We start from the raw sequence: 15,734 nt of genomic DNA on the forward strand, positions 1-15,734 counted from the left end.
GAAAATGTGGAATGCTTCACGAATTTGGGTGTCATCCTCGCGCAGGGGCCTTGCTAATCTCCGTATAGTTCCAATTTTAGTTTATGTGCTGCTGAAGCGATCATGGTTTCCGTTTTTTTCTGACCAGATTCTGCATAAGCATCTTCTATAGAGAAGCCTCCTGCAGGTATTGACAGATTCTTGCATTTTCTTTGTTTTTCTCCACTTCCTGCTCATTCATGAGAGGTTTCACGTTTGACTACTGGTAGTTAACTGTGTAATCCACGTGGTTGAAGTTCGTTCCACGAAGTTAGTGGCATACCCGCTCTCAGTCTTACAGAGGCTAACAACAGGTAGTCACAGATTGTTACCTGTGGCTTTCCACTTTAAGGAGATAAATCCTTCTTCAAAGGAAATCCGACACACAGCACACACACACGTAGTTGAAATTCTCATCCAGCCCTTTGTTTATCCAGCATCTGTTTGTTGCTAGTCTCCATATATATGCACAGAACTGTTAGAATGCAATGTGTGGAGAAAAATAAAATACCCACAAACACACACACACACACACGGTCCCCTCCTCTTGGGTCAGTTATTCTAGACTGCAGGTTGCTATGTCAGTTGAATTAATCATGACCAGTACTAAAAAAAAAAATAAGATATTTGGGCCGGGAGTGGTGGCTTACACCTGTAATCTCAGCACTTTGGGATGCTGAGGCGGGCGGGTCATTTGAGGTCAGGAGTTCGAAACCAGCCTGGCCAACATGGTGAAATCCTGTCTCTACTAAAAATATTAAAAAATTAGTCGGGCATGGTGGCACGCCCCGTAATCCCAGCTACTCAGGAGGCTGAAGCAGGAGAATCCTTGGAGTGGCAGGTGGAGGTTGCAGTGAGCTGAGATTGCACCACTGCACTCAGCCAAGGCAACAGAGTGAGATTCCACCTCAAAAAAAAACGATTCAGGGCACTTTTTCTGCAGCAAAGATAAAAGTGTTTCATTAGCTGCATGTCCCACGTGGTGTAAAACTGTGTTTCTTCCAGTGGGTCGTGGTCAGTAGTATGAAAAGCACTGACATAAGGGAGTTGTAGTCTAAGGCAAGAGACAAGTGGCAACACTAAGGCGTTGAAGGAGAGATAGGAAGAACTATGAGCTCTTGTATCAGAGGGGGAACTTAACTATCCAAGGAGACTTGGAAATGCTTCCCGGAGGAAGCTCAAGCTGAGAAGGCAATAAGTGGGGTAGATGCCCTTTACCCTGTGGTATCTTCCATTAATCCTTGCAGCTCACTTCTAAAAGTAATCATCGTTGGGCAAATAGATGAACGAAAGCTTGCTTTCTTCTTCAAAATGATTGGTGGTTTAAAAGGAAAACTATTACCGAGTACAAAACAAATAAATTTTTTGTTTCTTCTTTTTTTTTCTTTTTCCTTTCTTTTAATTTTTTTCTTTGTTTCTTCTTATCATCTGGAAGTGCCTTTGGTCTGGTCCTTTCAAAATCTTGAGGGTTTTGCAAAGGTTAGCATTTTACATGGAGGTTCCCATGGCTCCATAGCAGATCTTATATCATAGGTGAATTTATATAAAGGTTAGGGGAGCCACAAGGGCAGTATTTTTATATGTAGACTATCTGGAAGGTTTGTATTTATAAAGCCAAACCCCAAAATAGGTTTTCTTAAACTTTTAAGCTTGTTTAGAGTTGTTACATAATTCTAGTAAATTTTACCACTCAAAGATCCTTATGCTTGGTCTCGTTTACAAAGCTAGACCATTTTATATAGTGAGGATATAGTTATCAATTAACGTAGTCAATATTTTTAAATAGTTTAATTGTCTGACTTGAAAAATATCCTTCCTCAGCAAGAAATTCTTTTTTTTTTTTTTAATTTGAGATGGAGTTTCGCTCTTGTTGCCCAGGCTGGAGTGCAGTGACATGATCTCAGCTCACTGCAACCTCTGCCTCCTGGGTTCAAGCGATTCTCCTGCTTCAGCCTCCTGAGGAGCTGGGATTACAGGCACCCACCACCATGCCGAGCTAATTTATGTATTTTTAGTAGACACAGGGTTTCACCATGTTGGCCAGGCTGGTCTCAAACTCCTGACCTCGGGTGACCCACCCGCCTCAGCCTCCCAAAGTGCTGGGATTACAGACGTGAGCCACCGCACCCGGCCCAAAATTCTTATATGATAAATCAAACTTATAAAAATAGTGAACCTGATATTCTGAAACATCACAATGCTTTGTATATATTTAAACCTCAACTTAGAATCACAAATCTAAATCAATGACTCAATTGTATGTTTTACATTGGAGTTACTTGGTTATTTCCATAGCTGAGTTCTCCTAAATATCACAAGCAAAACTAAATAGAGTTTCACATATCCAAAAGTATGAAGACTCTGGTTATGGTACTTCTTTCAGTTAAAAGGCACTAGCCTTCTAGGGAATCACTGTCATTGGTTTGGACATTTCAGCTGGGCGTGAACTCTAAGGCAGCAGATACCCAGGGTGCTTCTCCTCAGCACCCACCAAGGAACTGACCTCCCACCGCATGATGCTGATGCTTCCCTTCCTATGTGATTTTTTGGTATTTCTTTTGCAGCCTGCTTGAAGTGACATAATGACCAGATACGTTTGTGAGGATGCTGACTGGGATTTGGTCAGAGGCCCTGGTAGGCCCACTGAATTCTTACCGTACATCAGTGACCTCATAACCTTGCAAGCTTTCTATTCATGAAGCTCAAAACACCCCTCTCAGTAACATACACACATCACTTGATAGATTTTGCATTTTCTTGGCTCTTAATACACTCAAATGCCTTTTTCATTTAAATCTAGAGTTTGATCTGGATGAAATACTGCATTTTTCCATATATAGGCATTTCTGCTACGTGCAATGTATTTTCCTAACAAACAAACAAAAAGACACCCCACTCTGCCAGATAATGTATTAAAATAATAGTGCTTCCATAAGAGTTAGAGTGGAACACTCAATCCCTACACAACTCAAACCAGATGTTTACAAAATGTTAACAGCCCTTAGAAAAAGGCCACATGTAGAGTCGAAGACACATAACCTTCTAACAACGACAAAAACAAAAATACAGGGTAACTATTGAATCTGCTTTTTTAGGAAGTGAAAGTTATTTGATAAGAAATTTGGGAAAGGGTTGAGGCTGCCGAGTTAGGGTGGCCAGGACAAGAGGCACATAGGAACAGCAAAATCAGCATCTCTATGACAGAGTATCTGGTCAAACTGAGACAAGAAGAGTGTGGTGTGGATGGCCATCGTGATCTCATCATAGCAGAGAGATCACCCCACTGAGGGCTTGCTGCACTTGGCTGCGTTAGTGTTCTCTGCCTTCGACTGCTCTTACTTACAACCAAACTTCAGTGTGCCAGGGAAAGGTCATGTTTGAATCAACATGATTTTCTTGTCATACTAAAACAAGTCCTTTACTTTGCATTATAGAAACATGTTATTTTTAGCCCTACAGTTGATTTCCAATCCTCGTAGGACAATTCCCAAGGATGTTTAAGATATATTTGAACTTTGAGTTTCACCTGCCTTCTATAGTCATGACAGTGGAGACTCCCCATTCTACATATTCTTTCTGGACAGTTACCTGTGATCTAGTCTTCAGCTACCTTCTGTATGACAGAACTTCATCTCTAGTTTAGGTCCCTCTGTTCGTCTTCAGGCTCATAAGGATGCACATATTGATCACTGGAGCTCTCTATCCAGATATTGTGCAGGACACCTCAAAGTCAAGGTGTCCAAAATGAAACATGTACATACATATACACCATTCTCTCCCCGTGTCAAAGGCAACCACATCCACTCAGTTTTTCAGGAATACCAGTATTATCTAGGAAAGACTATCTACTTCATATTTCTATAGTTAATTACTAAGTTTCAGCTATCTAAGACTTTTTTTTTTTTTTTTTTTTTTTTTGAGATGGAGTCTCGCTCTGTCGCCCACGCTGGAGTGCAATGGCATGATCTCGGCTCACTGCAACCTCTGCCTCCTGGGTTCAAGTGATTCTCCTGCCTCAGCCTCCCGAGTAGCTGGGACTACAGGTGTGTGCCACCACGCCTGGCTCATTTTTGTATTTTTAGTAGAGACAGGGTTTCAACATATTGTCCAGGATGGTCTTGATCTCCTGACCTTGTGATTCGCCTGCCTCAGCCTCCCAAAGTGCTGGGATTTCAGGCGTCAGCCACCGTGCCCTGCATGTTTAAGACTTTATACAACATTAAAGTCCACTTATCTCTATCCCACTGCCACTACCCCAGCCCAGCTTTCAGCTGAGAACTGCAACCAAATATCAAGTTCTGTGACAGTGTAAACTATTTTGATCCCAACCTGAAGCCAGTCAAAATAAATAAATAAATAAATAAAAAATAATCTTTCTCTGCCAATCTCTTGTTTACCACTTTGGTGGATATATATTTACTTTGGAATTAAGTACACTTTTTTTAGATGTGTAAGGCCCTGCCTATTTTCTCCCAAATAACTTTTGCTGAAGAGGAGCTTGACTTACTCCTCCTTCCAGTCCTTTCTACGTAATAATGGTGCCCTCTGAGCCTTCTTGTTCCTTCAAACCCTATTAGGATGGAAGAAGTGACGCTTGAGTAGAATCCTTAACTATTTCTTTGAAACTGTTTCTGGCTTTGGTGCTTTGTGTATCCACTACAGCCATTTTACCATAGTTTCTAGATCATGACCGTCCAGTGACTTTTCTAACTCTTCCATGAGGATAGTTTCCTTGAGGCAAGAACTCGCTATATTTTCTGGCCTTTATATAGTTTGGGTGCTCACATTTGGCCAAATTGGTGTTTACACTGTGGTGAGGAGAAGCTGTAGCCTGTGACCCTGGACTCACTGAAGACTCCTCCTTAATCAAGCGGCCATCCTTATTCGGAAGAGCCCCAAGCATACTCACCTGTTCATTTTTCTCTGCCGAGGCAGTTGTCCGCTTGTGAGACCATTGCCTTGCGTAGAGAATTCAGGATTTCTTGGGCCTCATTCTGAAAAGGATAACGATTATCCTCTCTTGGAGGTTGCTATGCTAGAGCTATAAAGTCAAAAGTAAGCATAAATTTAGGCATGAATTAGAATGTGGAAATTAGCATTACTGTCAGTCAAAAGGGGGCTTTTGGGGCTCCTGAGTCTCCGTTGTTGACAGGTCAGGGATAGAAAATGAATGAGCTAGTAGGAATTGTTTTGAAGAACCCACGTCTTCAAAGACGGAAAGAATGATTAACAATGAACCCCTGAAATGTTCTTTTTTTCTTTTTTCTTTTTTTTTGAGACAGAGTTTCATTCTTGTTGCCCAGGCTGGAGTGCAGTGGCACAATCTCAGCTCACTGCAACCTCTGCCTACCGGATTCAAGCGATTCTCCTGCCTCAGCCTCCCGAGTAGCTGGGATTACAGGCATGTGCCACCACGCCAGGCTAATTTTGTATTTTTAGTAGAGACGGGGTTTCTCCATGTTGGTCAGGCTGGTCTCGAACTCCCAACTTCAGGTGATCTGCCCACCTCGGCCTCCCAAAGTGCTGGGACCATGGGCGTAAGCCACCGCTCCCAGCCTGAAATTTTCAGAGTAGACAATCTTACCTTGAAGATGACTTTTGCCTTCCCAGTGATGAATTTTGAGAGAGACTTGTGTTGCTGAGACAGAACACGAGTCTCACACAGGAGCATCGAATCTGTCAACACAAGCCTTCAGGCTTTTTGGGTGCATCTCACATATGCTATTCTTGAAATCCATTACATGACATCTCAGATGCTTTGCCATCTCAGCCATCATCCCCTACTGCACAGCAAGCCTTGGAGCCATAACCAGATGTTCCTTTCCATCTCCCTAGAGGCACTCACAGCAAGGCCTGCGTGCACCTGCAATTACAAGTGGTTTGATCAAATGATGCGAATGGATAGAACAAGTCAGCTCTTTCTTGAAATCTGGGAGATCCAAGCTAGCCTTCATACTTTTCAGGGAGGAAGAGAAGGATTAAGGAGAGAAAAATCAATAAAAACCTCCCATCTTGACCTGATTTTTTGCAGCAGCAGGAATTTGTCCTTAATGTCAGCTCACGATCACATGCCTTCATCTTCTGAGTCACACTCTGACTGAGTCACACTTGCCATTCTTAGCCTGTATAGAAGTTGTCTGGGACTTTCCTCCCTCCACCCTAGATCTCCCTCAGAATGTTACTGTCTACCCACACTCATCTGGGAACTCTCATTCGGAATGAGGGGAGGGAGGCACAGTTTTGCTAAGAGGCAGAATAAAAGCATGCCCCGGGTGCCAGCCTCCAGCTGCCTGGGAACCCAGTCTTTGTGAGGTGGTTTTATTTGTGAAAGTCGTGACTCTTAACTTCTTAACTTCATTGCATGTTAGAATCACCTGAAAAGTGACAACAATTCTGATTCTTTTTTTGTTTTTTTTAGACGGAGTCTCGCTCCGCTGCCCAGGCTGGAGTGCAGTGGCGCGATCTCAGCTCACTGCAACCTCTGCCTCCCGGGTTCAAGTGATTCTCCTGCCACAGCCTCCCGAGTAGCTGGGATTACAGGCATGTGCCACCACACCCAGCTACTTTTTGTATTTTTTAGTGAAGACTGGGTTTATGCATGTTGATCAGGCTGGTCTCGAACACCTGACCTCAGGTGGTCTGCCTGCCTCGACCTCCCAAAATGCCCAGATTACAGGCGTGAGCCACCGTGCCTGGCCTTGCTGGCTCCTTTTGAAAGCCCTGTCATAAACTTACCTAGAAGTAAGCGCTCTCTTCTCTGGCCTTACCAACTGCGGCTACAAGTAATCAATGAGCATGGGAGGAGTGTCCCCAGGCAGCATCTGGCACCAATTATTATTGGATAGTTCAGGGGCCAGGGGAACCTCAGCCCATCCACTGCCAGGGACGGACTTGACAGGATCCTTGCCCAGCAAGCCTCCTTTTGGTCACAAAACTCAAGGAGTCTGGTTGCCAGCCAAACTCCTTGCGTTCTGCATTTGTGGCTCATTCAGTTCTGTGGAAATGGCAGCATGGCTCTGTGGTTGATAGCCTGGACTCTGAAATAAGGCCACCTCTGGGCCGGGCGCAGTGGCTCATGCCTGTAATCCCAGCACTTTGGGAGGCTAAGGTGGGTGGATCACAAGGTCAGGAGTTCGAGACCAGCCTGACCAACATGGAGAAACTCCGTCTCTATTAAAAACAAAAAAAATCAGCCAGGCGTGGTGGTGGGCACCTGTAATCCCAGCTACTCAGGAGGCTGAGGCAGGAGAATCGCTGGAACCTGGGAGGCAGAGGTTACAGTGAGCAGAGGTCGAGCCACTGCACTCTAGCCTGGGCAACAAAGGGAGACCCCATATCAAAAAAAAAAAAAAAAAAAAAGGCCACCTCTGTGAATCTAAGAGAAGTCACATAACTAGAGTTTGTTTTCTCATCTGTAAATGGGGCAGGAACTCATGTCCACCTCACAGGGTCATGTGTTGAAAGTGTTCAGAATGGTGTCTGGCAAGAAGTGGGTGCCATTAGAACAACTAGTCTCGTTTCTTTCCGTTAAAGATCCTATTTTTTGCAGGGGGGTGAGAGGTAGAGTCTTATGGATAAATGTTAAGATTTCTGGGCCGGGCGCGGTGGCTCACACTTGTAATCCCAGCGCTTTGGGAGGCCAAGACAGGTGAATCACAAGGTCAGGAGTTCAAGACCAGCCTGGCCAAGATGGTGAAACCCCGTCTCTACTGAAAATACAAAAATTAGCCGGGCATGGTGGTGGGCACCTGTCATCCCAGCTACTCGGGAGGCTGAGGCAGGGAATTGCTTGAATCTGGGAAGAGGAAGTTGCAGTGAGCTGAGATCGCGCCACTGCACTCCAGCCTGGGAGACAGAGAGAGATTGCCTCAAAAAAAAAAAAAAGAAAGATTTCCCTAAGAAAAGCAAAAAGTGGACTTTCTCATTAAGGAAGTGGTGTGCACTTATAGTCCCAGCTACTTGGGAAGCTGAGGCAGGAGGACCACTTGAGCCCAGCAGTTCAAGGCCAGCCTGGGCAACATAGCAAGACTCTGTCTCTACAAAAACAAACAAACAAACAAACAAACAAACAAACAAACAAACAAAAACAGATGAGGAAACAATGTGTATATACTTAAGCATCTGTTTCCCTATAAAATACTAGTTTAATGTGGGATGATTATTTATTTCCTAATATACTGGGTGTATTACACCACCTAGAACTTAAAAGGTTTTTAATAATTCCTGCAGAATTAAGTGATAGAAGCAAGCACAGAACAAGTGACCTTTGATCTCAAGGGTTTTTCTAAATTAATCTGCCATTATTCTTTACCAATATTACATCCTATACACATGGTAGTAATTCAAATTATTTATCTCTAATAATCTCAAACCCCAGAATCTGCATTAGAATGAGGGAAGAAGTTAGACTATAACTCCTTTTTTTTTTGAGATGGTGTCTCACTCTTGTCGCCCAGGCTGGAGTGGAATGGCATGATCTCGGCTCACTGCAACTTCTGCCTCCTGGGCTCAAGTGATTCTCCTGCCTCAGTCTCCCAAGTAGCTGGGATTACAGATGCCTGCCACCATGCCTGGCTAATTTTTCTATTTTTAGTAGAGATGGGGTTTCACCATGTTGGCCAGGCTGGTCTTGAACTCCTGACCTCAGGTGATCCATCCACCTTAGCCTCCCAAAGTGTTGGGATTACAGGCGTGAGCCACCGTGCCTGGCCTTAGACTATAACTCCTAAATGTCAACCAAGTGTTTAAATTCTTATTTGTCTTATTTGTTTGAACTGCTTTTCAAAGTTTCCTGCCCAGGCTCCCCAACTTACACAATTTCTTTTTGACTTCTCCCCCATTTTTTAAAATCTCTTTAAGAGACAAGTACATAAAGCACCCAGCAGAAAGCCTGAAACAAGGAAATTTTCTGCATTTAACGTTTATTAAAGCAAGGGGATAAACAATATAGCCTTTATTCTCCAGAAACAAACAAAGCACCTCCCCCTAAATCCTCAGGGAAGCTACGTAGATGGAAGCTCTAGAGAGCACCTCCCAGTGGCCAAGCTGGGCAACTGGTTGAGAGTGGCTGCGTTCCACACACCAGGAAACCTGTGCAGTTACAGTGCCCGGACCCTTCCCCACAGATATGGCCCCATGTCTTGCTGTGTAATGTTAAAGGCGAATATTGTCAAGCTGAATTGTGTCTTTAAATATTTCCGAGATAACAAGAGTGTCGTGATTTTTGTTTGTTTGTAATATTTTGACTCACCGTCAATCAGATTACGCATTTTATTTCTGAAATATTCAGTGAGTTTTCTCACTCCTAAATAGTAGCTTATCTCTTCAGTTGAAATACGTGTTAGCCCGTAAAGGTCCAGATCGAATACCATTTCTCCCAGAAGTTTTTTCTAATTGTTCCAGCAAGAATGTCATGTTCCCGCCACTAAAATGCCAAAGCAGTTAATTAATTTAAATTCCACCACTCTCAGGGCACACGTCTTTTCATTTCGTAGATTTTTCTTCTTCTTTTGCACATATATCTTCTGCTCCCAAAGAAGAGAAATAATTTTTAGTCACTTTCAGCACTGAGCTCATTGCTCTCTATATAATAGAGGCGCAATATCTATTCGTTAAATAAATAAAAGCTGCCATTGAAATTGCAAACTATTAAAAAATTTTATTATATCACAGCTGAAACCAATCTTCAGAGACAATTTTATCCTTAAAGCTGAGGAAAATTGCTTCATTAATTGGCTTACTCCAAGTCACACCTCACATTTCTTAGCTCCTACTCTATTCTCCAATATTTCTTTACTGAAAAAACTGCTGACAAATTATTTAGAAGGTATATGTGTGTGTGTGTGTCTGTGTGTGTGTGTATTTGGAGACAGGGTCTTGCTCTGTCACCCAGGGTGGAATGAAGTGACAATCATAGCTCACTGCAGCCTTGAATTCCTGAGCTCAAGAGATCCTCATACCTCAGCCTCCCAAGTAGCTGGGACTATAGGCACACATCACCACTCCTAGCTAAATATATATATATATATATATATTTATATTTAGAGACAGGGTTTCTCTATGTTGCCCAGGCTGGTCTCAAACCCCCGGTTTCAAACTGTTCCCCCACTCTTCGTTTTATTTTTTAATTTTAATTTTTTTATATTTTTTGAGATGGAGTCTCACTCTGTCGCCCAGGCTGGAGTGTAATGGCATGATTCCGCCTCCTGGGTTCAAGCGATTCTCCTGCCTCAGACTCCCAAGTAGCTGGGATTACAGATGCTCACCACCACGCCTGGCTAATTTAAAAAATATTTTTGGTAGAGGCGGGGTTTCTCCATGTTGGCCAGGCTGGTTTCGAACTCCTGACTTCAAGTGATCCCCCAAGTGATCCGCCCACCTTGGCCTCCCAAAGTTCTAGGATTATAGGTATGAGCCACCGTGCCTGGCCTCCCCAACTCAGTTTAGCACCTTCTCATTTTTTCCCTCCCCCTAGTCCCTGGCAACCACCCTTCTACTTTCTGCTTCTGAGTTTGACTATGTCAGGTAACTTGTAGAAGGGGAATCATGTGGTATTTGTTCTCTGTGCTTGACTTATTTCATTTAGTATAATGTCCTCAAGGTCCATCCATGCTGTATCATATGACAGGCCTTCCTTTTCAAGACTGACTTGAACATGTATAGTATATTCAATAGAGTATATTCAATATAGTGTATTCAATATATGTATTGGTATGTATAGATCTCATTTTCTTTATCCATTCATTCCTCGATGGATTTAATTGTTTCCTCATCTCTGCTATTTTTTTAATTGTTTTGAGACGGGGTCTTACTCTGTTGCCCAGGCTGGATTGCAGTGGTACCATCACAGCTCACTGCAGCCTTGAAATCTTGGGCTCAAATGATCCTCCCACCTCAGCTGGACTAAGGACCACAAGCATGGACCACTACGCCTGGCCAATTTAAAAAGAAATTTTTTTGTAGAGAAGGGTCTGGCTATGTTGCCCAGGCTGAATTCCTGCCCTCAAGTAATCCTCCTACCTTGACCTTCCAAAGTGCTGGGATTATGGCATGAGTCACCATGCCTGGTCCTTCATCTCATAGCAATTACCCCTATTTTGGATTTCCACCAACGGGGTTCCAATTTCTTCACATCCTCCCCAACTTTTGTTGTCTGTTTTTTGTTTGTTTGTTTTTTGTTTTTTGATAATAGCCATGTAACAGGTGAGAGGTGCTCTCTTTGTGATTGTAGATTTGCATTTCCCTGATGATTAGTGATACTGAGCATCTTTTCATATACCTGTTAGCCTTTCTATGTCTTCTTTGGAGAAATATCTAACCCTTTGGTCCATATTGTTATCTGGCTATTAGTTTTTTTGCTATTCAGTTGTAGAAGTTCTTTATATATCTTGGGAATTAACCCCTTATCTGACATGTGATTTGCAAACAGAGTCAGCTCTCCAAATCTATGGGATCTGCATCTGTTGATTCAATCAACCGTGGATCAAAAATATTTTTTAAAAAACTCATTATGGGGCCAGTCATGGTGGGTCACGCCTGTAATCCTAGCACTTTGGGAGGCGGAGGTGGGAGGATGGCTTCAGGCCAGGAGCCTGAGGTCAGCCTGGGCAACATATGAAGAACATATCTCTACAAATAAAATAAATAAATAAAAATTATACAGGCATGGTGGTGTGCACTTGTTGTCCTAGCAACTCAAAAGGCTGAGGTGGGAGGATCACTGCAGCCCTGGGGGCTTGAAGCTACAATGAGCTATGATTGCACCACTGCATTCCAGCCTGGGTGACAAACTGAGACCCTGTCTCAAAAAAAAAAAAAAAAAAAAAAAATTATGTTCCTTACCTTGTTTAAAAATGGTTCTTTCTAGCACTTATAACTACATAATATATATGTTTTTGATCTTATGCCTCTCATTACTAAAATATAAATTCCATGATGGTAGAGATTTTCCTTTATTTTTTCCTAATTTCTCATTTATAAACAAAAAGCTGGGGTGTTCATGTTATTTGTATTTCTTTCACATGTGTGGTTCTTTGATCTTCTGAAAATGTTATATAATATTTTATAATTTTATCACTCCTGTGCCTAAAATCTCTAGCAATTCCCATCGATTACAGAATGAATTTCAAAACTTGGCATAATACAGAAGCCTCTTGTGATTGGCTCTCTGCTCACCCTCACCTCCAGCCCGACTCCCACTTCGTCAGGTTCTGAACAGTCTGCCAAAACCTCTAAGTTTTCCATTTTTGAAGTTTTTTTGTACTTAGAATGTTAACTATTTGGATGCCACATGCAGAGTGTGGGGGAAAAAAGCAAGAGCATTAAAAATACTTTAATACTTAAAAATAAATAATAAATGTGAAAGTCTGCGAATGTAGGCTTTTTTGGGTCATTCTCTAAACAACACAGTATAACATCGATTTACATAGCATTTACATTGGATTAGGTATTACATGTAATCTAGAGATGATTTAAAGTATACAGGAGGATGTGCAGGGTTAATGCAAATATTATGTCATTTTCTTTCCGGGACTGGAGTATCCCTGAATTTTGGTATCTGCAGGAGGTCCTGGAATGAGTCTCCTGCAGACGCCGAGGGGCCACTGCATTTTCTTTAGTTCCGCGGAATATGCCTCTTCACGCTGCCGATCGTTTCCTCTGCTGTGCAGGAGCTTTTTGGCTTGATGTAGTTCCCTTTGTCTGTTGTTGCTTTTTTTGACTGTGCTTTTAGTGTCACAGTCATGAAATTCCATACTTCTTCTGTGCTTTCATCTACACAAATACATACGTCAACATCTATAGCACGACCTCTTATTTTTAGGAAAAATACACAAATAGTGGAATATAATTTTTATTATTTAGACAAACTATTTTTGAGGGCAAAAATTTATTTCCCCTTAATGTCATATAATGGATGTCATATCACGTTAATGTATGTAAATAGATCTGCTTTTTAAAAAATGTCTATGTAGTAAGATGAAGGGCTATTATTTTGGCCTGGTGTGATGGCTCATGCCTATAGTTTCAGCGCTTTGCGAGGCCATGACAGGCGGATCACTTGAGGTCAGGAGTTTGAGACCAGCCTGGCCAACGTGGTGAAACTCGATCTCTGCTAAAAATACAAAAATTAGCCAGGCATGGTGGTGCACACCTGTAATCCCCAGTTACTCGGGAGGCTGAGACATGATAATCGCTTGAGCCTGGGAGCCGGAGGTTGCACTGAGCTGAGATCACGCCACTGCACTCCAGCCTGGGCGACAGAGCAAGATTCCGTCTCAAAAAAAAATAAATAAAAATAATAATAATAAAAGCTATTATTTTAAGCATACATTCATGTAAGACTGCTCCATAATTTCAGAGTATATGTTTGACACCTGTTGCAAATTCTCTTTCCTAGAAATATATAAATAAGGTGAAAAAAGCAATAAAAAAGGAAAAATATGAGTAGAAATTCATACTTGGGAAAAAACAGACACACTCCCCCCTGCCCACGCACACACACATATATCCTGTATTTATCTACCTGGAATATACTTTGGTATAAGTTGCTGGGTAGAGATCAACTGAATTTATTTTTCCAGATGACTCTCCGACTTTCCCTAAACTGTGTGTTGAGTAACCTATCTTTTCCAGACTGGCATGAAATGACAGATATACAGAGGACCCTTGAACAACCTGGGTTTGAACTCCTCAACATGGACACTTATACACGGATTTTTCTCAATAAAAGTGACACCAAGAATGCCTGCCTCTCCTGCTCAGCCTTCCACTTCCTCTACCTGTCTGGCCTCTGCCACCCGTGAGACAGCGAGACCAGCCCTCCCGCCCCCACCTCCTCCTCCTCAGCCTACTCAAAGTGGTAACGACAAGGGTGAAGACCTTTATGAGGATCCGCTTTCACTTAGTGAATAGATTTTCTCGTAATAACATTTTCTTTTCTCTAGCTTATTTGATAAGAATAAAATAATACATGTAACACAAAAATATATTAATTGACTGTTTCTGTTATTGATAAGGCTTGGTCAACAGTAGACTATTAGTAGTTAATGTTCTGGGAAAGTTAAAGTGTATTTTTGACTGTGCAAGGGGTCAGCACCTGTAACCCCTGCATTGCTCAAGGGTCAATTGTATTTTTTCAATCTCGCTCTGTGCCCAGGCTGGAGTGCACTGGTGATCGTGTCTCACTGCTGGCTTCGTCTCCTGGGTTCAAGTGATTCTCATGCCTCAGCGCCGAGTAGCTGGGATTACAGGCACCCGCCATCACGCCCGGCTAATTTTTGTATTTTTGTAGAGACAGGGTTTCACCATATTGGCCAGGCTGGTCTTGAACTCCTGACCTCAGGTGATCCACCTACCTTGACCTCCCAAAGTGCTGGGATTACTGGGGTAAGCCACTGGGCCTGGCTAACTTTATTTTTAAAGCTAGGCTTTCAAGCAATGTATTTTTCAAATAAGCTCCCAACTAGTCCACTGCCTCATCAACAAATAAGCCCTTACTGTATCTATAAAGTTCCTTTTTTTCTGCATGTGCCAACCCTGATGGCATCTGGGTGACAGTTGTCACAGTGACCCTCTTGGAGTACTCCTAGCATCACCCTCTCAGGAGAGAAAGGCCAGAGAAGAAGCTACTTGAGTTGTTGATCTCAGAAGCCGTGTCTGGTAGTGTGATTGGGTCATATATTTTGGGAAGGCTGGTCTATTCTATGAATGCATTTCATCTATGAATTAAGCCCAAGCAAAATGTTGAGAAAGATGGTAAGGAAGTCTGCCTTCCCAAGAGTGAATGTGGTCACTGATTTCAGATGCCTGTCACACCATCACTCCATAATGACAGCTGTCTGACTTCCTTCTCACAGCAATTGGACAATATTCTTTTTTTTTTTTTTGAGATGGAGTCTTGCTCTGTCTCCCAGGCTGGAGTGCAGTGGAGCGATCTCGGCTCTCTGCAAGCTCCGCCTCCCGGGTTCACGCCATTCTCCTGCCTCAGTCTCCCTAGTAGCTGGGACTACAGGTTCCCACCACCACATTCGGCTAATTTTTTGTATTTTTTTAGTAGAGATGGGGTTTCACCGTGTTAGCCAGGATGGTCTCGATCTCCGGACCTCGTGATCCACCTGCCTCGGCCTCCCAAAATGCTGGGATTACAGGTGTGAGCCACCGCGCCTGGCCTGCAATGTTCATTTTATTGAGATAACTGGAAATTTTCACCCACTCACAAGTCAACAAGTGAGATGCAGTATAGTGTGTTGACAAAAGAGAAAGACTGGGAGGTTGGCGCTCCAGTTTCCTAGTCCTAATCTGGCGTATGTAGTAAGTGAGTATCAGGAGACGAATTTAATTTATTCAAGCCTCAGTTTTCCTCAGCATCTGTAGAAGGTAGTTGGACTGTATGATCTCTTGACTTCCAGCTAAATATAAGACTATGATTCCATAATAATATAGTTCCTGTATTCATTTATAACTCATTAACAGAAAAATCGAGCCATGTGCAAAGAATTCTTGTAGTCATCAATGAATAACACGTGGTTATTGTGTTACGATGCCTATAAAATAAAAAAAATTATCTGGAAGAGGGAAACGGGATACAGCAGATCAGTGTGACTTGAACAGAGACTATGCCAGCCTCTCTATTCCAAATTGGAATACTGGCTCTGTGATGTGCTATAACTGTATTGTGAGGCTTATTCTAATGATTTTGGTAAATGTTAAAGACTCCT

The 15,734-nt window shown here is 42.6% G+C and overlaps 1 pseudogene; it reads right to left on the reverse strand.

Moving 5' to 3' along the window:
• Nucleotides 1–100, reverse strand: LOC115934406 (uncharacterized; annotated as a pseudogene).
• Nucleotides 101–15,734: the final 15,634 nt, after the last annotated feature.

Source organism: Gorilla gorilla, chromosome 3 (assembly GCF_029281585.2).
Source record: "Gorilla gorilla gorilla isolate KB3781 chromosome 3, NHGRI_mGorGor1-v2.1_pri, whole genome shotgun sequence".
In the NCBI taxonomy this organism is placed as follows: Eukaryota; Metazoa; Chordata; class Mammalia; order Primates; family Hominidae; genus Gorilla; species Gorilla gorilla.